The sequence below is a fragment of the Ornithorhynchus anatinus genome, chromosome 20 (genome assembly GCF_004115215.2).
Source record: "Ornithorhynchus anatinus isolate Pmale09 chromosome 20, mOrnAna1.pri.v4, whole genome shotgun sequence".
Taxonomy (NCBI): Eukaryota; Metazoa; Chordata; class Mammalia; order Monotremata; family Ornithorhynchidae; genus Ornithorhynchus; species Ornithorhynchus anatinus.
In genome coordinates this window covers 22,710,640-22,737,629 of record NC_041747.1, presented here as the reverse complement: position 1 = coordinate 22,737,629, position 26,990 = coordinate 22,710,640, and the positions used below count along the sequence as shown (strand labels likewise).

Genomic DNA, 26,990 nt, shown 5'->3' with positions numbered 1-26,990 from the left:
TATTCTCTCCCATTATCATTTTGAGTATTTATTAATCAAACACTCAGTCATTTATTGAGCACTTTGTGCAGTACACTGTACTTTGTGCTTGGAAGAGTACAATATCACTCATTCCCTGCTCATAGTGAGCTTACAGTCTAGAATTTATTAAATGTCTATTATTTCTCCCTCTCCTGTCTTTCTCTCTTTCCTTCCTCTTTCCTCTCACTTTCTCTCTCTCTCTCTCTCTCTCTCTCTCTCTCTCTCTCCCCTCCCCACTCCCTCCAAACTTAATCACCCCTCCACCACCTACTTCTGATCACATTCTCTGAGGCTACAATTCTGTTTGACTCTAAGCTCTTTGTGATCTAGTCTCCTTAACTTGGGAGTGTCTAATCCCCAGTTCAAACTGGGAAAAGAAATAGGTCAAGGAGCAATGCCGCTACTTTCAAGAACGTTTGTGCTTTTCCTTTTTCTCCCACACACTGCCTCATCCTCACCTACCATATGGAATCTCTAATCCTCTTCTTTCCCCAATAAAATAAATCAAAAATAGCATTAATAGTGGAGCTAAAAGGAACCTGTTTTAAACGTGTCATTCTGTAGAACCCTGAGGGGCATAATATGCTAAAAGTAGTTCGAGTGTTTCTGCAAGACATAAAGCAGTACATTCTCCTATAACATGTTGATTGAATGGTCTTTCTAACAGTTCCTCTGGATTCTAACAGATCTTCTAGACCTGTGTGTTTCTTGTGGGCAGGGAATATGTCTTCCAAATGCTTAGTACAGTGTTCTTCTCACAGTAAGTGCTCAAAATTGATGGATTTGGGGAATCGAGGTAGCCAGAAAATGAGGAAAGAGCAGAAGGTGGGGAAGGATCCCTGTATTTTCAAGACACCTACTATAAAAACCAGCTACTCCACATGTGTATAATAATGATTGTGGTATTTAAGTGCGTATTATGTGCAAAGCACTGTACTAAGCACTGGGGTGGATAGAAGTAAACCAAGTTGGACACAGTCCCTCTCCCACATGGGGATCTCAGTTTCAATCTCCATAGATGAGGCAATTGAGGCCTAGAAAAGTGAAATCACTTGCCCAAGGTCACACAGCAGACAGGTGGAGGAGCTGGGATTAGAACCTATGACTTTGTGACTCACAGGCCCATTCTCTATCCTCTACACCACCGTGCTGTATATGGTTGTCATCACAGTGACATTTGCATTGACTATATAGATCTCTGAAACTTCAAGATGTCACACTCTCTGTGTCAGGAGACTGGAAGGTCACATCTCTGAAGGGGATGGTGTTTCTATACCTGTTGAGGTGTTGATACAACTCTGTAGGCTATATAGTCTTGATGGTCCCCCAGTTATATAAAGAAGTATAAACTGGAGGCTTGGGAAAGGATGAATTCACATATTAACCTGCAAATCAGTATCAAATGCATTATAAGAAAAAAATGCAGGTGCTTATCTTAAGAAAAAACCTGGAGAAAGTTAACTGCTATTTACTTTTACTCCCAGGTTAATGGGAATTGAAGGCATTCTTCAGTGCATAAGAATTTAGTAGAGCAGTCAGGGGATTTAAGTCACTGTTATGCCAACAGTCACTTTGATGGATTCACTTTTGTCAGTAACTGATGTCAAAGTGGGCAACCTCTAAAGCACCCCCTTTGGTCGGCCACGCCAAGAGATCAATTCCTTTTAGTAGGAGTATGTAAGCTTACTGTGGTAACCGTGATCACAGCGGTAGAATTCAGTGGCCTCCCTTTAAATTCCAATAGTTTTGATCATTACAGATGTTATCAAGACATTAACAAAATAGGTTGTTACTGTTGCAGCTGTTTAATGAAGTCAGTATGTTACCAACCTTAATTTTAGACAGATTTATTTCTGCTTTCTTAGGACAGCTGTACCATAAGTACTAGGATTAATGTCCTGCGTAACCCCAAAATGAAAATAATGGTGTCCTCAATTCAAGTATATCCTTTATTTTAAAATCTTTACTTTTCTTTTGTATGTACAAGGTACTTGGTGTTTAGAATGTAAGGACAAACATTTTGATGTTAATGTGTCTCACTGACTTTCCAACCTCCCCCAAAGTACTTAGCAGGGTATTTTATTGATTCAGTATTCAGTTTAAACATCTAAACTTGTGTTACCACAGGATCATAGATCCTGATTTGTCAAATATTCTAATCCCCCTAAAACAGAATGCTGATGAAACTTTGCTGTAATGACACTGCTGTATTTCATTTATCTCTCATTTTGTCAGCACTTAAGCACTTAGAAATTCACCATTCTTAGGAATAACTAACAGAATAGAGAAGGCAAGTTAACTGTTGAATGTAATCCCTGCCGGAAAGGCAGGTGAGCCAGGAATGTTGATTGATATTATTTCAATTACTAGAACTGTCTCCTACCCAATTCAAATTGAGCCCTGCCTACAGTCACAGTATAATGGATAACAGGAAGACTCGGTGAAGGGAAACTAATAACAACAGGTCCCAGTGAGAAGAGCTGCTGAAGATCTGTCCTATCTCCGGCTACAGAATATAGCGTTGCGTGTGATTGAGATCAAATGCGAGAGGGAGAGGAAATGGGCGAGGAAGTAGCCTATAGAAGACAAAAGCACAGAGTGGAACTCAGATGCTACAGATGTGCTGCATCTGTTTGCTTACCACTGGGGACCCAGAGATAAAGAGATGAAAACATTTGCACAGAGATGGTTAGCGGACCAGCTCAGATAAGCAAAATGACAGCTAGGTTGAAGTCTATAATCATAATGGAGAGAGATTGACCCCATTGGCCGGGACCCATTTTTCAATACAATGCATATTTGTGGTTTAACTGTACACATTCTATAATTAAGGTAGGGGACAAGCTGGGAAGCACCTGAATGTCACTCACTGGGTGAAAAACAGCAAGCAAGTAACCTTTGAATAAGGATTATCTTTAAAGAGATATGTGCTGTTTACTGTCATTTGTGTGATGTCTGACATTCTCAAGGATATTCTAGTAAGATAAATTTGTTCTGTGAAGATGAAAGGAATAATATTATGTGTAGCCTGATGTAGCTATTGTAACCTGGAACTTGGGGATTTTTCAGGGGAACAGAAAATCAAATCTATCTTCATTTCATCCATGCTCATCTCTTTATATATAAACATCACTAAAAATAGATGCTTCGTTAACAATTCTAGGTTATCCTTAAGGTGTAAGAGACCAATTTTATTAGGCAAGAGGGGTTTTTTTTGGTTTTACTAGTGACTCTAGAAATATTGAGAAATGGAACTTCATGAGTTATGCATGGGATCAGAATTAATGTAGTCACTATTTCTGGCTCTTGATTAAATGCTGGCATGTAATCTAGTAACACCAAAAGTGATGACCGGATGATGGCCTAAGAATTAAGATGATAGAGAGGCTGTAACATGTCAATTAACCAAGTTCCCCCCCCCCTCTCTTTTCATCCTTTTTCTCTTTTTCTTCTTTCTCACTCTTCTTCCTATTTCTCTCCCTCCTTGTCCCCTCACACCTCCAAACTGTTTAGCTGTCCTAAGACCAAGATGTCAACCTCTTTGCTGTACCTAACAAATCCAGATATAAAGTTGCCAACGTTGTTTCACATGCAAAATAAACCTAGGAATTTTCAAATAAATGACAGAAACAAAGGCGTCCTTTTTAATAAAATATTTTTGTTTTGAGAAGTGAGACATTCATTGAGGTCCACTGAAAATTCCTATAATCAAAACTCATAGTTTATGGGGTATTACATCAGCATGTATAGAATGGAGAATGGAAATACAAACAGATGCACTTCTGCAGCAGACCCCAGAAAGTCATCTCTAGCAAAAAGTATTCATTAGACTGCTATTCAAGGCCAAAAGAAAAATGCCATGGAAATAAGAATAAAACGTTTTTAAATGATCTGATACTTCTGAATTTATCACAAAAGACTTCAAACACCCTATAGAAGATTGGGGATTTCCTCATGGGCACCAGAGTCTGCCTGAGCAGAAATCACTAAGTAAAATCAGTGAAGCTGGGAAAAGCTGAAAGTGGAATCTAGTCAACAATCACTCAGTTAACACATAAAGGAAATAACCCAATTACTAGAAAGAGGCAAAAAGAAAATAAAAAGTATGGAAGGGTAGAGAAGCATTAAGTAGAAAGTAGAAAATTGTCTTTGTCATGGAGTAAGAGGGATTAAAATCAGTGTACATCCTGAGGGTAGCCATTAATGCACATACTGGGAGTTTGTACTGCCTATATGGATGAGTGAGAAGAAGGAAAATAACTTAGGAGAGACTAATTTTAATTAAGAGAAAAGCTGCGAGCGAAAGAATATAGTCCTGATGGTAGAAGCCTACGAGTTACCATCTCTACTTGGTTCTTCCTGAGCCAATTAGAGCCACTCAGACCCCCAAACAGATATGAAGTGAGCCAGAAAAATAAGGACTGTGTTCTTGCAGACAGACCTGAGTAGTACACATATGCGGCAAAATAAAAAGCTCGACTTGAGAAGTCAGATATAAATAGAAAGCATTCAATAATATTGCTTTCCAGTTAACTACCCATACCACATTAGCCATATGAGAAATATAGTGAAAAGAGAGGCAATGTAATTTATTTAACTATTATTTAATTAAAATCAGATGGATCAAGAGAATTAGAGAATGAATCAAAGACCAAGAGAGGAAAAGTATAGGGAGGCCTGCCAGAAACAATGGCACTAAAGCTGCCATCTGTTGGATTTACTACCTGTGTTATTTTTCCAATTACAGCCATCGTGATATAAAAATTCAGAAAGAGCCTAAGCCTACTGTTTCTTTGGCTTCAGGAGAAATAACATGAAAAAAGCAAGGAGGAAGGAAAAACACATCCAGTCGAGTGGTCTGCAGATAAGAGTCGCTGGGATTATTCTTTTTAATACAAAGAGAAGTGTTTTAAAATAAAGATAAAGAATGCAAAAGTGGCAAAAAGTGTTCTGGCAGGAGTAGACAGAACCCAGTAAGTCCTCTGAGGTTTGGATCTGAGGTCTAAGCAGCAGAATTCATAGATAGAAGGGAAACAGCAGCAGGTAAGCAGGGGTAGAAAAGTGTTTGCAGGAGGTCTAGCATGCAGCCATCATATAAGATTTTGCTCAGAAAACTTAGAGTCTGGAGGGAAAAGCAGGGAAGGGGAAAAAAAGCCAAATAACAAAAACTTCCTTCTTAGTGGAGGGGAGGAGGAGAAAAATAGTTAACTATTGAGACAAACAGGGAAACATGCAAAGACCCTTCTTCAGGCAAGCAGTCCTTTAAGCCTGGGGACATGCTAAATGAACCTTTTCACCAAGAGGCAGTGAGGCGCTCTGTGAGAGAGAGAGAGAGAGAGCTGGGGAGAGCAAGACACACACATTGACACACACACGCACACACATTCATACACGCTGTTCCACCCAGACCTCGGAAGGAGGACACAGCCAGTCAGAGACGGAGAGCGATAGGGAAGCGAGAACGTATTGGATGAGAAATTTTTGTTACAAAAAAACACCAACCAGAGGAGATGCCTCACCTATTTCCAAATATAATGAAATACAGAGTGGGGGAAGCATAAACTGCGAGAAACCATCAGCCAAAGTGCTATTAAAGCTCCGGGTTGGAAGGGTGCAATACCTGCATCCTTTCATCAGTGAGAGACAGTGCAATCTGGAGGGTTCCCTCTGGATGGTTAAAAACTCCGCAATTCTCCTCTTCCCTAGTCAGATGAGCAACAGAAGGAACTGCTACATTTGAACTATCAAAGGCTGTAAGGAGGATGGGAGCCCGAACCTGAGAGTCACAGAGGAAGACAGAAAGAGATTCTGTCACATCATCGGTAAGTGACTGGCATTCCTTTACCCTGGGACCGATTTGTGATTTTTGTCGTACTTCTAGATCTCGGCTGCATCTGAAAATATTTACCACAGTAGCTCAAGAATCAGCCTGCAAAGATTTCCTCAACTACCATGTTTTGAGAATGTAAAAATTGTAGGATGAAGACAAAATGGTACATGTTTCTTTTTTTTCTCCTCCTCCACTGTAATTTTAGATCAGAAAAGTTAAATCAGTAGTGAACGTAACCTGTGTACTCCTCCCGAATTTCACTGAGGAAAGGGGGGAAAAAATGATAATTTCAGAAAATGAGCCAGGGAAAAGAACGATGCCAGTACATCAAGAACCATCCCTAACAGTAAATAAACATCTGAAAAGAGAATGCAGTTTGCTAAACTGAATGTCTGTCTTGCGATTGAGGGATTTTATAGATTAGGTTAAAGGACAGAAGAATTAACTGTGGGGTCTGACAGTAATATTTATTTGTTAAAAGGCAGCAGAGAGAGACTAGAAGATGAGTTATACTGAAGTTTAGAATAATTAGAAAAAACATTTTGAATGCTAATAATACTGTCCCTGAAGCTTATATCTGCAGCTGATAGAGTATGAAAGCCTATAAAATTATATTGAGCTGACCTGTTTTTTCCTCTGAAGATGAAGAGAATGGGTTAGTAGCCTCAGCTGAATGTCTATGGGCGTCCTTTAAAATGGATTGATAAATATTCCTACTGTGTGCCATTCTGTAATTTGTGTGATTTATAGATTTTTATCTCCAAAAAGAATGATCCATTAGACATGGATAAAATTAGAATAATTTTCCACCCCCTTAACACAGAGGATATAAATATTCTAATGTTGTTTGAAAAGAAGTTACAACAGTTGATATAAACTCCAAGATATTTTATGTGGAACACTTAGTATGTTTACTCTTTTTGTGAGTATTTATTAAATAACCAATTTCCGGAGTTCCTTGTTTTCAGGCTAAGTCCCTTTTTCTATTGAAGAAAAAACACTTGGCTTTGGAAAATATATGTTCATTAAGGTTCCAATAGCTGAAGTTAAATGTAGACATTTAAAATTTGGTGACATTTTTAAATTGGTGGAGGTGTAATTAATTACTACAGAGTTATGGCAGAAATCCTCTAAAAATTCTTATGACATCCACATTAATACTAAATGAGTTCATCATGATTAACATTATTAACCTGAATACCAAAGGAATTAACAATGATTAGGTCATGATTTTAAAATGTTATGAAAGGATCTGTAGTAAATTTAATTCTTACATGTGTTTCTTCTGCAGTGTGATTGCTCTATAAAACTGTACTTTTATCTTCTGGGGGGACTTGTGTCTTTCAAAAACTTGAAAGGAATGTGTTTACTTTGAGAAGAAACTACTGTGAAGGTTTTATTGAGTAATAATGAGAACAAAATTATTAAAAGAATAACAGTGATTGTAAACAAAGACTAAGTTGAAGTAACGATGTGAATTGCATGAATGTGGGTTTGTGGGTAGTTGTGTGGATAGACAGGCACAAAGTATAGATGTGTATGTGCATGCATGCGTGTATACATTTCTGATTACATTTCTGTAAAGAAATGTAAAGGTGCCAAGCGAGTGCAAGGGTGGGGAAAGGGGACTAAATTATAAAAAAATGAAAAAGTTGAAGAAATGAATGTGGGGTGAGGGAGAATTTTTTTTATGTTCAAAAAGCTGAATCCGATACCCAGGGTCAATGAGAAGATTCATAAGAAATATTACTTGGAAAAAAATTTGAAAATTTAAATATCTCCCTAAAAAATGTTTTAAATCACTATAGATGATGATCTGAGCATTCCACTGAGCTTGACTAGATAGAGATGCATACTCACTTGGCTTTGACCATTATAACACAAGAGATAAATGGAAAGTTAGAGCCATTGATAGTAGAGAACCCACTAGCCTTCATTGACTGGAAGGAAATTGCATGGCAAATAAGATTGCTTCTGGCCAAGAGAGTTTATGATTTGTTATAAGCTAGGAAACTGAAAATCTATACTTGTGGAATTTTAAAGAATGGATTGAGTAGCTGATATTTAAGGTAAGCCAAGTTTCACCTGTTAAGAGGTCACTAGCCACCCTAAGACTGGGCAACATTTGAAGTATATATATATATATATTCTATATTTATAACTTCTATGAAAATCTCACATAAAAGATGGCTCACACATAGAAAATTTGTTGCCATTCCCTGACTCTGCTGTACTATGGCAAACTGCTAGAGGAGGACTGGTGTAGCTGAATGTGGATTTCAGAAAATATCTGTTTTTAGACAACAGTCTACAAAATAGTGATCTACAAAGTTAATGTTGATAATATTGGAAGGGATTAAAAGTTGATTTAGAGCTAGGCACCAGACTATCAGAATATGCTAGAGAGTTTTCTGTAGGTGGAGTAAGGTAGAAATTGTGTGTTGCTTTCAGAAGTCAATATTGAGTTCTTTTAGCTTGAATTGGTGAAAGAATTTCAAAAATGTGGTCTCATTAAAAAAGAAACACACACCCTTTGGAAAGTAAAAAGAGCATTGAAATTAGCTGGCAGGATCAGGTTTATATAGACAAGAAAAATAATTGTTTTGCAGGAGATCTTCAATTATCTTCATCAGAGAGTGAATCAAGACTATATTGCTGTCTGAATTTTTGACTGTTTGCTTCAGTGCTGAAATGGCTTGTAGCAAACATTATTATTTTTTTTTAATCCAGATGTTGATTCCTTTGCATTCCTTGAATAATTTCTTCTTCTCTTCCTCTAGTTTGATTGCTTAGGCTTTACATGTTCATGTTCTCCATCATTGCTTTTAAATGTACCTGAACATTTAAGAGTAATTTTATTCTTTAACATTTTAGCTACCAACCCTCAGGCTTATCAAACATGGTTTTCTTATTATAGGCTGTTAGTTCCCTGCTGGTATATGTCTAGAGTAAAAATATTTTTTTTCAATATTGTACCAGGTTAGAGCTGGTCTCTGTTAGGTTACACTAATATGTTGCATGAACTTCTTAGCACTTTACAACAGGAAAGAACCTGGTCGGAAGCTTAAAGCAATAGAATCCCTGCAGAGTTGTATTTTCTGAGCATTTGTGATCAATAACTCTACATTAGAGGCTAGTGCATTTTAAAAAAATAATGGAACAAATAAAATTTCTTAACACTTAAGCTTTATGACTCCTTAAAGATAAAAATAAAATCTTATGCTTTTTTCACCCCTTTAATTTTGAAACACTGGTCCTAAGTGGTTTTTGTTTTGTTTTTTGTGGGGAGGGGGGCTTGTTTGAAGAAAACACAGAGAACACATATATAAAAGTTTATCTTTTCAGGGATGAAGTTTGACTTTTCTCAAGAACTAGTGTTTAAATTTCCATAAGAATAATAATAAAAATATAAGTAGTGCAGTTAATTGCGTGGCTGTTTTAAGACTCACAGTTGTATCATACATAGTATTTACTTGAAAGATTAAAGTGGACCGTGAAAGTTGTGCTAATATTACAAATGAATGTATTTTTATCAATTTATTGATATGGAAATGTGCTCTCTTTACTACTTTGAGTATTTAGTGACAATTATTTGGAATTGTACACATTTTCTTCTTGATGTGTCATTCCTAACTAAACACCCGTATATGTCCCCTTGTATTCCTTCCGCTCATAGTCTCATGATTTGTAATTCCCTTAATTTTGCCTTTCTAAGTGCTGACCATCAAAACTTGACTTGAATTTGCCCAAAACATAATGACTCTTCTTTCCAGGTCCCTGGAAATAGAACTGCTCTGCAAAACCAGTTCTCAAAATATATTTCCAACATTCTGGTCTTTAGGTGGGAACATCAAAACTTTCTTCTTAGAATCCAATGTTGCATTTATTTCGCCCCAGATTAGTACAAGGAATCTGGTCAAGGCTCAGAAGTCTGATGAATCCTTCTGCAAATTCTCGTGGTATTTTTGACCACTGTCAACAATAGAGGAAAGTTTCAGGATAAACCCTTAAAATATTTTATTTGTGCTTTTGATGGCATAAATGGTACTAGATAACTTCTCGAATCCTTGCCGTGCACTGAATTATTTTATCCTTCTTGGTCACACATATTTTGGATAGATTTTCCCAGAGAATGGTGGCCAAAATGATACAGAGAATAAACAGAATCTGAGGAAGAGTTAAGAGGGAACAGGATTGTTTAGCCTAAAACTAAAAAGGAGAACCTAAAAGATGACAGTGACTATCTTCAAGTACATGAAGGTTGCTTATGTTACATGCTTACTGAGAGTTGAACAAAAGAACAATGGTTGAAATAAGGTGGGGAAGATTTTGGTAGACTATCAGGAGGAAATGTTTGAAAAATATGGTAGACCATTAGAATGGTGACCCACAGTCTCCCAAGTCTTTTAAGAAAAGAATGGCACGCATTTGTCTTAGAGGCACGGGACTGGCCCAGGTCTTTCTTGACATCCCTTTTGACTATTTTCTGTTTCTCTGATATACACCCTGCTTCAGCAGGAGGATGAATTAAAATGATGCAGTTTTGCTGCTAGATGTGGTTTGGAAACATCATGTCAATCAAATGAAGTCTAATGGTCAAAAAACTGAATTTCATGAAACTTCCTATTTTAAAATCAGTGTTCTTGAAAGGAGATGAAGAGAATGATAGTTTTTTTTTATGATAGAACCTTATACAGGTGGTTGATTTTTGTAAAATATTTTATTTTAATTGATCTATTTTGTATGATATAGTTTACTAATTTTTTCTCTAATTTTGATCAGGAAGGATCATCTGTAACTTAGTGAAAAAGAAAGCTACCTATCAAGACAGGATCTGATTATCTTGTATCTATCCCAGTGTACTTAATAAATCCCATAGCTCAGATTGATGAACATGCTCCTTTTTGAGGATGGATCAAAAGATGTCTTCATCATCAGCATTTAGAGACACTGTTTCTGTGAATTATGAGCACAGAAAGAGACCCCATTGTGTAGAAGCTGCTTCTCATGATTCTTCCCCTTCTTTGTCATTAAGGGAAAAAGTACCAATCAACTGAGCATGTTATGAAAAAGGGAGAAGAAATATTTCAGGCATTACTTAGTATCTTACCCCGTCACAAACTTCTTAATACGGCATCTGTGAAGGGGCAGAAAACTTCCTTGATAACTGTGCAGGAGTCAAAGTATAGTCTGGGCAGGAGACCAAATGAAAATTCAGTCTAATACAACTGTCATTCCTATAGTAGTTGCAGATCAGGCTACTGAATTAACTGTGCAGCTGTAGAATTGAAGGGACTCTTATAACCTGGTGGGGAGGGGGGAAAAAAGTATGTCATTCGATAATTAATCCTCTAATGCCTCCATTCCCCCTGGCCTCCAAAATGCTTCCAGTCAAGCCAGCGCTGCATCCATAGGGAATTTGTGCGTGTGGAAATAGATGTGTGAGGAAACAATTCATTTTAATCTATAAACCTCACTTCTTTCTCTCCTCTTATAGTCATCACACTTGAGACTCCTTTAAAGGGATGCCTGAGAAGAATAACTAAGCTTTCTCCCAGACCTTAGGTACCAAAGAGCTCTGAAAAAGTTTTAATTTTTTTTGTTTATTTCATAGTGTTTCCTCTCCTATAATATATTTATCTTTTGTTATTGAGTCTAAGGACTATAAATAGTAAATACACTCAGTCTTTGACTACAGAATTCAGAATTTTAAATGACAAATGGTATTGGATTTTAGGACACCCAAAATAGAGGTGAGAAACAAAGAAAAACAGTGATATTAAAATACATGAGACTGTTTCTAGGTCCTCTAGATACAGAAAATGACTCAGATTTAATTTGTTTTTGGAGTGTACATGTCCAAGGAGGTTGGGGAGATATCTATAAATTATACATATATACATATATGGAGAGAGCGAGAGCACGTGTGTGCATTTATTTGGACAGACTCATTTTTCTTTCCCTCAAAAGTACCGAAGTTTCTTTGTGATCCATCGTCTCAGGCAGTGTAGTGAATGTCCTCATGATAATCTAAAGCAGCCTTCCCTCTTTTGTTTCCACTGCTCTGTGAATATGAAAACACCAAGAAGAAATGTCCTTTGTTTCTCTTTGCTCCTATATGAGAAATTTTGGTTGTGGCAAATCTTTATGCAAGTAAAAAAAAATTCAATGTTAATATTATGCAAAAGACTGAGACATAGATTTAAAACCTTTTTTTTTTTTTAAGGGGGTAGTGGGTGGAGCAAAATTAAACCTTGGATTTCAAGATTCTGTCCATTCCATTGTTAAAGTGGCATTATGTCTTGGTTTATTAATAAGAATATATAAATAGTATGGATGATGACTCCTTCCAGAATTATAGCTGACTTTGAAACAAGTAAGCAAAAATAGAGTAGAAGGAGAATTTTCTTTTGACATTTTTCTAGAGATTTTCATAAGAGATTTTCATTACCTGAGCAATAATCTAAAAGAGGTACATAGAAATCTCTACTGACCATCCCAGGACCCAATGTAATGAGGCTACTGAATCCTGGGAAGGGTGGACTTTGCCCAGTCATTCTTGCCCAACCACCTGTAGAGGGCTTTGACAGGCATTCTCAAATGCCGTAATTCAAAAGCTCAGTTTTTATTACTTTTTAAAATTATATTTCTTGTGGGGGGAAAAATTTTAAATTAGGAATTTATAAAGAATTTTCAAAAATATTAACTCGAGTCCCACCCAAATTAATCATGGCCCAAAATAATCATGTAGTCATTATAAAACATTATAAAACATTATTGGGACAGTAAGGAGGAGTTCTTAATGCTAGACATTGGTTCAAAAGTAAGGTGAATTTAGCTAAAATGATTGTTGTATAAAATAGCGCACAGAGAATAATGATGGCATGTCACTGGAAATGGCCTTAGGATAGTAGCATCGAAAATGTTTTCATTAAATAATACTGCAGAGTGGGACTCTGCTCTTGGACAACTTTTTTTAATGGTATTTGTTAAGTATTTATTATGCACCACACACTGCTCTAAGCACTGGGGAAGACTGCCTTCTCAGCTTTAAAATCTGTTGCTACTAATAAATTCAGTGTGATCCCCACGTGGGACAACCTGATTACCCTGTATCTACCCCAGCGCTTAGAACAGTGCTCTGAGCATAGTAAGCGCTTAACAAATGCCAACATTATTAGAGAAGCATCATGGCTCAGAGGAAAGAGCACAGGCTTAGGAGTCAGAGGTTATGGGTTCTAATCCCTGCTCCACCACCTGTCAGTTGTATGACTTTGGGCAAGTCACATGACTTCTCTGTGCCTGTTACCTCATCTGTAAAATGGGGATGAAGACTGAGAGCCCCAAATGGGACAACCTGATTACCCTGTATCTACCCCAGTGCTTAGAACAGTGCTCGGCACATAGTAAGTGCTTAACAAATACCGACATTGTTATTATTATTATTAATAACTCCTCAGTGAAGAGCCCAAAACTAAGTTGTGGTTTTTTTTTTCGGGGGAGGGGGTTGTTAATTTTATATGATTTACACGACTTTAGTATGCTACTGTAGGACATCAGGTTTAAGTGGACTTTAATTTGAAATGCAGATTTTTGTTTGGTTTTAAAGGGACTTATAATTAGTTGGGCTAAGGTGTTACCAGAATTTTGGAAATTGCCTAATATTCTAATTAGAGAAAAATAGAAAAATCCATGCCATTTTGAATAAAGAAATGTCTGCTTAAAGAATTCTGTGACAGAAACATTGCAAAGGTTACAAACATTATTTCCAGACAGCCTTTCTGCCAAGTTTTAAACAGGAATATCATTTTGAGTTGTTTCAAGATTTTAATGTCCATCGTGCACACTCCTGTTGATTCACTGTCCTACTGTCATCTCTTTATAGTCCAAGCAGACTTGAGTTGAAAAGGGCTTGGCATTGTTGCTAGGGCTGAGCTGTATTCTAGGTTCTCATTATCCCAAACTGCATCTTGCTGTTCCTTAGACATGGCACATACGTGATGCTAATGAAACTTGCCCAGAAGCTGAATATAGGTCCAACTCTCACGTCTGTATAATAGTGATTGGCAGAACTTTTGCTTGGAGCTGGATGCCATATTAAAGCCAGGCTCAGCTTTCTAGGTGGCCAAAATGAATCCACCTTCCTTGATATAATGTTGTGGGGGGTTTTTTAATGGTATTTATTAAGCGCTTATGTGCCATACACTGTACCAGGCAATGGAGTAGATACAAGTTAATCAGTTTGGACACAGTCTGTGTCCCACTTGGGGCTCACAGTCTTAAGTCTCATTTTACAGTTGAGGTAAGTGAGGACCAGTGAAGTGACTTGTCCAAGGTCACAATGCAGGCAAGTGAAGGAGCTAAGAATCTACGTCCTTCTGTCTCTCAGGATTGTGATGTTTCCACTCAGCCACGATGTGTTCTAGTAATCAGTGTGGTTCAGTGGAAAGAGCACGGGTTTGGGAGTCAGAGATTGTGATTCCTTGTAATTCCGGCTCAAAGCCACTTGTCTGTTTTGTGACTTGGGGCAAGTCACTTAACTTACTTGTACCTCAGTTACATCATCTGTAAAATGGGGGATAAGACTGTGCGACAACCTGTGAGACAACCTGATAACCTCAGCGCTTAGAACAGTGCTTGGCACATAGTAAGCACTTAACAAATACCATCATCATTATTACTGTTACCAAGATTTGATGCAACATTTTTTTTTAAATCTTAATTTATAAAGTTGTGCTCAGCTAAAACTCAGCAAATACATATTCCAGGTTTCAATATCGTATGGACAAGAAATCTTTTCTGTAGAGTATCCAAACTGTAGGAATCTCTCATCCTAAATTTTTCAAATTCTGAATGCTTTATCCTCTCTGGATTTCTATATGTTTGACCTTGGAGAGGTTTCGAGTTTAAATTCAGCAATTTTGGCCTGATTTATATTTCTGAATGCTAAAATAACACCCTTCTGGGAACCCTTTGGGACTATGGTGAAAGGAGCTATACAAATACTCAGATAAAAGCTTTTGCTTCCAAGGACTCGAAGCAATTTAGAGCTCGGAATGCTCTTCAGTAGTAACTTGGCAAAATATTGAGAACTTGATTAGAATTTTCATTCCACTTTCACACAGAAATAAATATTTTCTTTTTAATCTGAAAACTGATGGTACTCCAAATATTCTAAGGTTCAAAGATCTTTTGAATACATTTTCAAACATTTTGGACAAAAATTTAATCTTGGTATTCAGTAGGCAATGAGGATGTACCTCTAGCAGGTAGTATTTTTGTTTTAACCTTGAAATAATCTAATAATTTGTCAGTTTGGGAATCTGATAACTGTTAATTTATATTACCATTTTAACAGAAACAGATTAATTTGCACCTGAGAGGGAGGCTTAATGGTTGTAAATCTAAAGACATACCAGAAATAATGCCAAACAAAATATATTCTATTTCTTTAAACATTCTAGACTCTTATTTAGTTATGACAGTATTCACACCTGAGACAGTAATTGTACTTGTAAAAAATTACAATGTTTTTCTTAAAGCGTGAGATTCTAGCAGAATTCTTGTCTTGAAAAAATAGATGAAGTGTTTTATAATATTATTTTTCAGAATAGATTGGGGATTAAATTTGGCAATGTGAATTAAATTGCAAATAATACAGAATGAAGCAAGGAAAATTTAAGAGATTCTATGGAAATTTTTGAGAGCTGCTGAAGTTTGCTTTAGTGTTTTTAACAAAAATATTAATAAAAGGACAGAATTTTGCACGAGGTATTTCAAAATGAAAATTTACTTCCCTGAAATGTACTAAAATTTGATTTTTCCATTTTTGGTTCAGGATTCTGTTTCTCTCTTTCTTATTCTCCCATAAAAAGTCCATATGTCAGTCTATATAAACCATTTTACAAATCACAGGAAGCTCTGGGGAGTTAGAAACAGAGACTCTCAACTTGAAGCCATGAGTATTATTTTAAAGAGAATAGGGCTCATTCTGTACACAGTTCAGCTAAAACTGATTTGTGTCTTTGCAGTAGTTATTCTGTATTTAGATGATGATACTAACAGTGAATTGCTACCTATGAGTGAGGGTTTAGCCTGTTCCAATTGAAGTTTTCTCTCTAAGCTTTCTCTTTCTCACTGCATTTCTGATTACAGTGTTCCTGTTCAACTGGTTTATCACTGCTGTCTCCCAGACCTTCTTATCCGTTCCTCATCATTTGAGACTGAGTACTATTGGGATTAGAAAGTATTTTTTTTTATCATTGCCCAATTTGTAGACAAATTGAAAGAGGACGTTTTCTGAAAATACTAAATATAAATCCTGAAATTAAGTTTACTTCCAGAAAGAACTCATAAAATCTATCTTTATTTTTCCAGTGGTTCTTGCAGATGGGTTTATTGTGATTTTGACTCTTCATGGAGTACAGTGAAGAATTTCTTGATGTTCGTATTACAGTGGATGCATTGTATTACCAATAATATTTCTGAGTAAAAGTAGTAGGAATAATACTATTTATTAAGTATGTACTCTGTGCAAAGCACTGTGCTAAGGGTTAAGGAAGAATACATGTGTGAGAATTAGACTTGATCCCTGGCCCTCAAAGGGCTCACAATGTAAGTGTAAAGATGGAAGATGCATAAGAAAATGAAACAATAAAAATACAAAGTCAACATAACTGACAAGGATAGGGATGGATACCAAATCAAATAATAGCTTTAGGTCACTCAACTAGAACAGCGGAGTTATAAGTTTCTCATGACTCAGAGCCTAGTAATCTTATCCATAGTGATCGCCATAGTGCTGGCTTTCTCAACATTTTTCAGTCTGTCCACTGCCTTTCTTGCGGTGATGGAGCCAAACATCAAGTTCCAATCAAGCATCCTACATATGTAGCACAGATAGAATACTAAAATAAATAGATTTCAACCAAATGTGTGGTAGTTTCAGAGACTCCCCTAATATATGCTTTCCATTAAGAAAATATATTCCAGATGTCAGTTTGACCTGAAATGGCAAGACAGGAGTGAAAGATCCTGTAATCCATACTACCAACACTGTAGTAACTCCTTGGTTCACTGGGAGTTACCTATGATGGCAGGCTATACGAGGAACTGCTAGATATTGAGCCGCAGTGTAAGGAGCGGACCTGTAAATGCAGAGTGCAGAAAAACATTTTAAGCAAACAGTGAAGCACAAGCTCAAACTTGGTAGCATAACTGGGTTCTGTGGAAAGCACTATCACTTGCCAAATGATATTTCCAGCCCGACCCTTTGGCCAAAACTCAATGATAGTATCTTCATTTTCAGATTCAACTCTTTAAATGAATACACATATATATGCATATACATATTTGCACATGTATATGTTCATTCCCCCCCTTACCTTCTTCTCCTTCCCTCTCTATAAATGAATACATATAATTGCATATGCACATACACTCATATGTATGTACATTTGTAGACACTGATGTATAAATATGATCAGTGTTGTTATGGATTGAGGACTTACGGGTGGAGGTCACTGTACAGAAGTGCTTGAGTTAGTACAAGAGTAGGCACAATCCTTGCCTTCAAGAAGCTTATAGTCAGGTGCTATCCCTAGTGAAATCCTACATATGTGTTTCTGGAAGTATAATGTTTGAAGAGTTTCTCTTTATCATAGAAATTATGTCACTCTTCCACCCTTGATGGAGCTTCTAAGCATGTCAAATCCTTTCAATTGCAGTGGTATTAACAACTGTGATCTTTTAATGTTCTGTTTCAGAGTCTCACAGCTCAAACATTGAACATATCCAATTAATTGGCTAACAGTTTCACTTCCAAGATTGTCATTGGTTCGCTTTGCCAATCTTTTTCTCAAATAGTTAAAATTGGTATTTAAATATTTGTGGCAAAAAAATGTGGGTCGTGAGATTTATTTTTCCCTTCAATGTTTAGGCCACTTTAAAAAAGAAAATCATTGATCATCATCACTAAGATTTGTTATAGCAGGAACATCAAAATGCTCATATATGAACATATCTAACTGCTTGTGTGTCCATCTGTGGATGTTCTTCATTGTCAAAAGTGATGTTATCAATAATGAAATCCTATCCAGTCATGTGGGTGTGGTTGAATAGACCTTACTCTGTGAATCTAAAAGTGGTCCTTTGTCAGAAGGTACGTTAGCCTCATACTCTCTTGGCCACTGATTTCAAATAATCCCTCTTGTTTTTGAAGTCTCATGACTGCACTAATAGATTTTCATAAAATGGAGAACAGCCCAGCTACCAAACCCACAGTAGAATTATGCCAGCCTGTGAGCACCAGCCGGCCCCCGACACCTGTTTGGGGGGCATTCTGCCAGGGCTGTGAATTTGATGGGTATGCTCCAGTCCAAGAGCACTTATCTCTCCTCTGGATGTAAGTCCTTCAAGCAGTCTCACCTGGCTTACTCCAGCCCATATGTCCCTAAGTAAGGGAGACATTAATACCAGAGAAACAGTGTTGCTTAGCATGGACCTGGGAGTCAGAAGGACCTGGGTTCTAATCCTGACTCTGCCAGATGTCTGCTGTGTGACCTTGGCCAAGTCACTTAACTTCTCTGGACATCAGTAACTTCATCTGTGAAATGGAGATGAAGCGTATGATCCCCATGTGGGACAGGGACTGTGTCCAACCTGATTAACTTGTATCTACTCCAGCGCTTGGAATATAGTAAGGGCCTAACAAGTCCCAACATTAATATTATGTATTATTATTAATACCAGGCATATGTTCCTACTTTAGGTTCAAGAAAGTTCTTTCTGAAACTTCTGGGTTAAATGTGAGTTAATTTCTCTGTGGCACATGGGCACCCATTTTATAGATGTGGGAAAAAAATGGGTTCTTCAAAATCTCTAGGTGGGTTCCATCCTTTAGGAACGCATGGAACTGAATGAAATACTTTCTTGCCTTCTGCAAGCCTCCTTCCATACCTGGCAGGGAGTAACTGGTTCTAATTCTCCTCTAGGTTCAAGATGACACCCAGTGCATTAGGGCAGATTTATAGATTCAGTATGGATTGTTTGATGTTAATAGAGTACTTTACTTCAGCTATCCAGAAGGAATATGAGAAGAAAGAAGCTATATTATTTGGAAAGTGGTGTCTCCTGAATTTTTGCATCTCCTAAATATTCCCTTATGGCCCAAAAGGATTCATGGTCAGTAAAATTAATCACTGCCTTCCATAAAGCATTGATGCCTGGATCAGAAAAGTCACTGTTTCAGATGTTTTTGAACCTGGATACAGTCACTATTTTGATTTGTGTAATCTATAACTGTTTCAGTAGTGAATTAGATTTTACCATATTATCTGAAGATTTATGGAGGGAAAAGAAAGTTCTCTAATTCAGAATCCTTATAAGGAAATATCTTTCCATTTCATGTTGTTTTTTGGATATTTAATAATTAAGATGATATTTTGTTCTGGATAATTTTATGATTGACTTTATGGATAGTCTCTTTAAATATTAATATCTTCTTTTTTTGAAGTAAAAATGCAACCAGGTTTGGATTTACTTCTTTATTTGCCTAGAATATCTGTATTCATTTCCAGAGATGTGGCCATTTGCTATTTGAGTCAGTAGGGCAGAGCAAAAACAAAAGAAGAGAATATGATATGGGATGGTGTTTTTCAAAGTTGTGTTGGACTGGAGGTTTAGAAAGAAGGCAGGAAAAAAAGGCACCTAAAGAAAATAGCAAAGCAGACAGGAGAGGGAGCTGATAGAAAGCAGTTACACTCAGTTCAATGAGTAAATGATTAAATAAATATTCATATTATGAGCAGGTAAAGGAAAATAAACCAAGAGATGGTGTTTTAATCAAAAGCAAATACAGCTTCTCAACATTTCTTTGTGCACTTGGTTAGATATGATAGTGGTTAATCTTTCAGTAAAGTTCTGTGTCCTCAGTAACACTATGAACATTTGTGTAAAATAAAAAATGAGAATCATTAAGAGCTCTTTTTCCCCATTTTACTTATGTTGGTATAGACATTCTGAATCATCAAATGCCTCTCATTTTTAAGAAACATTCCAAAATATTCACTGGTAAGGTGAATTATATAGATGTTCCTTTTATCTCTGTTAGAGGGTATTTGACTTTAATTGATACTGGAGTAATAGCTGTACCTCAAATGAATACTTTTTACAAGTAAAACATTTGCTGAAAATATAATTGTCTTTGAAACCTCTTCCCTTTCTTCTACTGAGATCTCTTTGGTCTTCATTTCTCCTTGCTATTGATTTAAGGCCTAGAAAAAAATAATGTAAGTTAAAAAAAAACAAATATACAAAATTTTCATATACATTTATAGACCAAACCTTTTCTCAAATCTGAGTGAGACTGTTTTCTTAGGGCATTTTTAAAAATGCGGTTTTAGTGACTGTCCATGGAATTTACTATCAAACCATTAATCTCAGGCAACAATACTGAGAAATATTAGGGAAGGGGATGGAGCTTGAGATACTCTTTCTTGATAAAATAGTGACATATACCTTGTCTTATAATGATCAAATTAGATATAGAGAGCTAATGAAATATTTTCACAGAAATACTACTGGAAAAACATATTTAAATCTACCAAGTTGTGGATAAAATATCTAAGGAAAACAGAACAAAAACACTATTGGCAAAAACCAGAGAGAAAATATATGAAAAAGTCTGTGTCAAATTTTCTGACAAAACAGGTTTGGTTAAAAATTTTCTCTTGGTGAAACAATATTTATTAAATACCCTTGCTGTCAAAGGGCTTATCTTCTGAAAATAAACAGGTATACAGAATATTGTTTGAAAAGGCATCTTCACTAATAAACTTGTTTCTCCACTTAAAGGCATTTTGAAAGGTTGGGTTATCAAAATGACCTGAATATTTCCCGTTCTTTTGTGGCATATCTTTGCTAGATGATTGGAAAAAGGCTTGCAAGAAAACAAATGAAAAGTTTTTTCTTAATTTAGTGAACCTTGGGAACACATCAGTTCTATTCTCCTTTGCTGATCATATACTGATCCCACCAGTTTATTATAATAATGATTTGTTAGGTGTTCACTAATATGCCAAGCACTATAGTAAGTGCCGAGGTAGAAGTTAATCTGGTCAGAAACAGCCCTGGCCCCATATGGGTTTCACAGTCTATCAATTTGACAGCCACAGAGGGTAATACATGAGCTTTGATTTGAGTATGGAACAAGCAACATGATTAGAATGGTGGGTAGAGAGCGAGCAGAAGTGCTAAGAAAAAAAAAATTTATAGAGAGTGAGGGAGTTTGCTAACAAAAAGGAACACATTATGAATGAAAATCATGTTTTCACCCAAATCTAGAAAGCAATATTGGCATTAGCTACATTTATATTCTCTCTCTCTCTCTCTCTCTCTCTGTCTCTCTCCCCCTACCCCCCGCTCTTTTGCTCCATTACTCAATATTCTCTCCTTATTGCTCTACTCATCCTCCTCTTGTGCTTTTCTTGTACTTCTTCTCATTTCCATTTCTCATTTCCATTTGTAATCTTATTTTTTTTTCCTTTTGGTTTATCCCTCCTACCTTTTATCTTTTTCCTGTCGCCCTGGCGTTTTTGTCTTTTTTCCTCCAATCCCGCCTTCCTCTTTGTGCTCCTTTTCCAATACCCTGATGCACCAATCCTGTAACAGCTACCAGGATTTTCCTGGAGAAGGTGTTACTGTGAGGGCTGCCTGAAAAGCATTTGGTTTAATATTGTGGTAACCGATTCAGTTGTGTCTTTTGGCTGCCATTTTTAAGGAGTCTGACAGCCCTTTGCCCAAGCTTTTCTCTAATTTTAGCACAAAAAACCCTAGGGGATGTATTTGTGGGTATAAAGATAAACGAGTGTTAAATCAGAAAACGGCTTTCCAGATTTCAGTTGAATATGAGATATCTAAAAAAGAAGTCCCGACTTCACAACAGTGCATGTATGTCCTGCTTCTATTCAGTGGGGGAAAAGTAATAATTATAATTTCTGGCAGCATTTACAACTAGTGAAGCAATTCCACAAATTTAGACTCCTTAACACAAAGAAAACAAGAGAAATATATATATATATATATATATATATTACATTGCACCTCATTATAGAGTAATATATTGGAATAAAGTGTATACGGAGAAATGATGTATTGAACACTGGGCTTGCGATTTCATTGCAGTACCTGATGATGTACTTTGATATAAGATTGCAATAACTAAGTAAAATAATGATGATGATGGTGGTATTTGTTAAGCACTTACTATGTGCCAAACACTGTTTTAAGTGCTGGAATAGATATGAGGTAATCAGGTTGCCCCACTTGGGGCTCACAATCTTAATGCCCATTTTATAGATGAGGTAACAGGCACAGAGAAGTGAAGTGACTTCCCCAGAGTCATACAGCTGACAAGTTGTGGGGCCAGGTTAAGAACCCACAATCATTGACTCCCAAGCCTGTGCTCTTTCCACTAAGCGACACTGCTAAAATGTTATATATATCTTTAATTTTTTAAAGAGAATTACCTTAATATCTTTGCTTTGGTAGGTGTAAAGTGCTATAAAGTGTTAGCAAATTAGGAACTAAGAAGCAGTGTGGTCTAGTGGATAGAGCAAAGGCCTGGGGGTCAGAAGGACCTGGGTTCTAACCCTAGCTCTGCCACATGTCTGCTCTGTGGCCTTGGCCAAACCACTGAACTTCTCTGTGCCTCAGTTACCTCACCTGTAAAATGGGGATTAAGAATGTCAGCCCGATTTGGGTCATGGATTGTGTTCAACATGATTAGCTCATGTCTAACCCAGCACTTAGGGCGGTGCCGGGCACGTACTAAGTGCTTAACAAATGCCCCCAAACTAGTTATAATTTGTTATGCCTCGGAGAGCAACAAAAGTATGATGAGGGAGGCAAACCCTAAACTGTCAGACTCTACATATTGTCTGCAATATTCCAGTTCTCTTTCACATGAGCATTATGGACACCTTGACAAAATACTTATTTTCTTATGTGCCAATTATGACATTCTTTAAATGCTTTAATCTTTATACTGACCTAATATCAGAGACTTTTATGGAAGCTTCAGTATCTATAGTTTTAGAGCAGGACTGAAAATAAGAAAAATAATGGAAATTGGAAGATGCATTCCAGATATCTCAAAAGTATTTCAAGCCTCTCTGGTTCATTGACTAAATTTAAGTCTGAGGGACATGCTATTAGCCTCTTTGTATTTCCTTCCTCTGTTCTGGATTCTGAGATAGCATCCGTTGAACAAATACCAACTGAAAAGGAGTACGCCACACAGAGAGTTACCAGCCTTTGGAAATGCTATTGTACTGAAAAAAGGAGCTCTTCTCTTCCATTCTCCTCCCGATAAACTGAGAAAAGCCACAGTGTTCCTTATTGTATTCTTTTTTACCTCAATAGCGGATGCCATAAAAGTGAATGAAAGTCAAAATGAAATTGAAAAGATTAAGTCTTGCCTTTGAGATAAGACTTGCAGGTGTCACACACAAAGACTTTAGATGTATTCCTCAGCCATATCATCAAAATCATTTTATATTTCTTGTGGTTTTACTGAAAGATGGGAAGTGTGATAGTGTCAGGTGAGCCTGGTGAGATTGTGTGTCTGCCACTGAGCATAAGGTCAGGAAGGAGAGAAAATACCCTTAACTTCTCCAACTACTTATCCACATTCCTGCTTCACCTAAGCTGGCACTCTTCATTTCTCTCAAACTAACCTACTCACTGTGCCTAATTTTCATCTCATCCATCATCAACCTCTTGCTTACACCCTTCCTGCAGCCTGGAGCTCCTTCCCCCTTTCCCCCCCTCAACCACATTCAAAGCCCCGTGGGAATCACATCTCCTCCAAGATCTCTCCCTCCATTAATTTTCAATCTCCTGAGTATATATCCCCCCAATTATTACTTCAGCATTTCCCCACCACCTAAGCACTTAAGAACCCACAACCTCCCCTAGCACTTAAATACTTCTCTTACATACTCTATTACTTCCTCTTTTCTCTAATTTTATTTTAATGTCTGTCTCCTCCTCTAGAATCTAAGCTCATTTTGGGCAGGGGTCATGCCTAATGATCTTTTTTTTTTAACTTCCCAAGTGCTTAGTACAGTGCTCTGCATACTGATTGGTTGATTGAAAATTCTGAAACTATTGCTGAAAAACATGCTACTTAGAGATATTAACATCAACATATATAAATTTCCAATATCATGCTCCATGGTATTCAGAGGTTTCCACGAGAAACACTAAAAAATTTGATTCTACAGATCCAGATGCCTGATATTTCAGGTTTTCCTGCAAAGCCCTTCTCTGGCTGTTCCTTAGGGGAAGTCTTGGCTTTGTACTACCATCGACAGCACTGAACTGTCAAAAGTACATATTGAGATTGAGAAGTGCTGTGGAAGGTCAGCAGTGAAGTGGTTAATTAGGTTCCAACTCTTTGCCGGTCCATCTCTAGCTCCTGGTGCCGTAAGGCACAGCACCAAAGAATGAAAGCACATTTTATGTGCTCCAAAAAATGGTTTGTCTGGCAGCTGAAGGATGGAATTTGGGCACCTGGGGATATTGTTATTGAAATGCCTTCTAGAGAGTGTGTGTGTGATAAAATGTTTAAAGGTGATGGGGCAGTTGGGGGGAGGATGAGGGGGAACGTGGATTTGAAAGGGGGCTGGAAATGTTTGGGTCCCTACAATGAAGCGAGTACTCTTTGATTCAGTTAAATGGCTTTGCAGAGAATGGCCTCTATAAAAAGCAGGAATGCACAATGAGGACTCTTTTGGCACAGAGAGAGGAGATGAGACTGCTGCCAGTCAGATCGATTGGTATAATTCTCACTTTGGGCAGTTTTAGAAGTTCATTTTTGATGATAAAAAAAAATGCAAGGCTTTACCTTTACATTCTCAACACATTTTCGTATAGTTTTATTCAAATAATGAGTGATTGTGAATTCAGAGGAAAAGGATACATGGACCAAATATAAGTAGTAATAAACATCAATATTCCAAGGGACACTTGTCTAGATGTGTGGGATATTTTGAGTAAAGGAATCCTGAAGTAGAATATAGAGGTGATCTAGGGGTGTCGAGAAGAACTTTGTCTCTATAGAGGTTATCTAGGGGTGTCAAGAACAACTTTGTCTCATGCAGTCACACCTTTCTGTGTTGCGAGAATCAAGAGTAAAGGTGAACCCAAGAATAAAACATCACACTATGACCAAAATCTTCTAGGTAAAAATTGAAGGAATGAAAAGTGGGATGATGCAAAGCGGAGGAAAAAAATCCCCTTATTAGCTATTAGTTTCAATGTTGCTAATGTCTTAGTTCAGTGTTAGCAGTGTTTTAGCATTGTTCAGAATGTTATATCCACATGTTCTTAGATTTCACAGTGGGAATGATATAAAACCCTATAATTCATGCCTACCGAACACAAACAGAGAGATTCTGCATTGCATCATATCATGCATTGCCATCCAGCTCTGGGGAGAGAAGTGGATATTGGTATAACTAGATAGGTTTTTAGCTTTACATTTCTTTATTCATGATTTCAGAATAGAACATAGTGGGGGGAACTTGGCAAATGCAATGAAAAACTGAGATCTTTGAAGATAAAAACAATATTTCTAAGAGGCAGAAATAAAAGCAGTCCTCACATCAGCCAAGGGTGATTAGCCTGGTCTTATTTTGCTGATATGCGAAATCCAGTGCAGTCTACCGCCTAGAAGTACTACAATTTGGCAGAGGCTTTGTAACTCTTAGAAGCAGCATGGTCTAGTGGAAGGTGCATTGGCCTAGGAGTCAGAGGACCTGGGTTCAAATTTTGGCTCTACCATGTGCCTGCTGTATGATCTTGGTCAAGTCACCTAAATTCTCTGTGCCTCAGTTAACTTATCTATAAAATGGGGGTTCAAAATCAGTTCTTCCTCCTACTTAGACTGTGTGGGGCAGGGTTTGTCTGACTTGCTCATCCTGCATCCTCTTCACCGCTTAGAACAGTGCTTGACATTGAGAAAGTGGTTAACAAATACCGTTAAAATAAAATGATAAAAAGCCTTACCAACTTTGAGAGAAGTTTAAGGTAGACTGCAGTTACCATCCAACATACCTAATTGTCCAAAAGCTCTGCTAATTATTCTGCTGTGTGACCCGAGGCAGGTCACTTAACTTCTCTGTGCCTAAATTACCTCACCTGTAAAGTGAAATTAAGACCATGAGCCCCATGTGGGACAGGGACTGTGTCCAACCTAATTATAATATATCTACCCTAGAGCTTAGTACTGAGCCTGGTAAATAGTAAGTGTTTAACAAATACCATAACACACAACAACAAAAAGATGAAGATTTATCAGGGAATGTCTCACAGAGGAGGTTTTCTTTTAAGAGAACCTTGAAGGAGGGGAGGGAAAGGGTTTGATGGTTTTTAAGGAAGGAGGATTATATGCCTGAGTAAAGTGTATGAGGAATATAGTGGAAGAAGACAATGAATAGGTAAGTCAGTAATCATCCAGTGGAAAGTCATTCATTTAAAAGTTGTTGTTTTTTTTTTAATAGAGGGAGACATGGGAAGCCATTAGAGGTATTTCAGGAGGACAATGGTGTTTTGATTGACACTTTAAGCAGATAATATAAACAGCCTTATGTAGAATAGACTGAGCTATCACACGGCCAAGTTCTCTGTCTGCACTCGATACAATTTGATGTTGCTTAAATAATTACTTTGAAAAACTACTGGAGATGTGCAACAGCAGGGACTTGTCCTACTCCTTGCCAATCTTTTGCTGGCTCTTCATTGTCTTTTTCAACAGATTCTCACTTGATCGAATCGGGTTTCAGGCATCTCACCATTCTAATCCAACTTCTCCTCATTCTCCTCCCCTAACTTTTGTTTTCTTTCTTCACTCTGTTCAAGAAAATCAAGTAGACTTTATTACTCTTTTTGCACTCTCACCCCTGTGCTTCCTTCTAGATCTTCTCATAGATCCGAAATAATCTCCCACTTCCATCCATCACGACTCCTCGTTCTCTTTCAAAAGTCAGCTCAACCCTGGCGGCTATAAGAAAGCAGTTCTGATCCTCCTTAGGCAAAGCAGCCTATGAGGTGAGTAACCTTGTGCCCTCTACTTTTA

At 37.2% G+C, this 26,990-nt stretch overlaps 1 protein-coding gene across 8 annotated transcripts in view; it reads left to right on the top strand.

Moving 5' to 3' along the window:
* The first annotated feature begins 5,369 nt into the window (after positions 1-5,369).
* The window catches only part of CNTN5 (contactin 5), a 653,229-nt gene continuing 631,608 nt past the window's right edge, over positions 5,370-26,990 (top strand). For 4 of the 8 annotated variants that reach the window (XM_029048194.2, XM_029048197.2, XM_029048195.2 and 1 more), the window contains exons 1-2: positions 5,370-5,843; positions 26,831-26,962. The gene's annotated coding sequence lies outside the window, so the exon portion shown is untranslated. The remainder of the gene's footprint in view (positions 5,844-26,830; positions 26,963-26,990) is intronic. The other 4 variants (XM_029048199.2, XM_003430617.4, XM_029048198.2 and 1 more) reach the window with 1 other exon arrangement.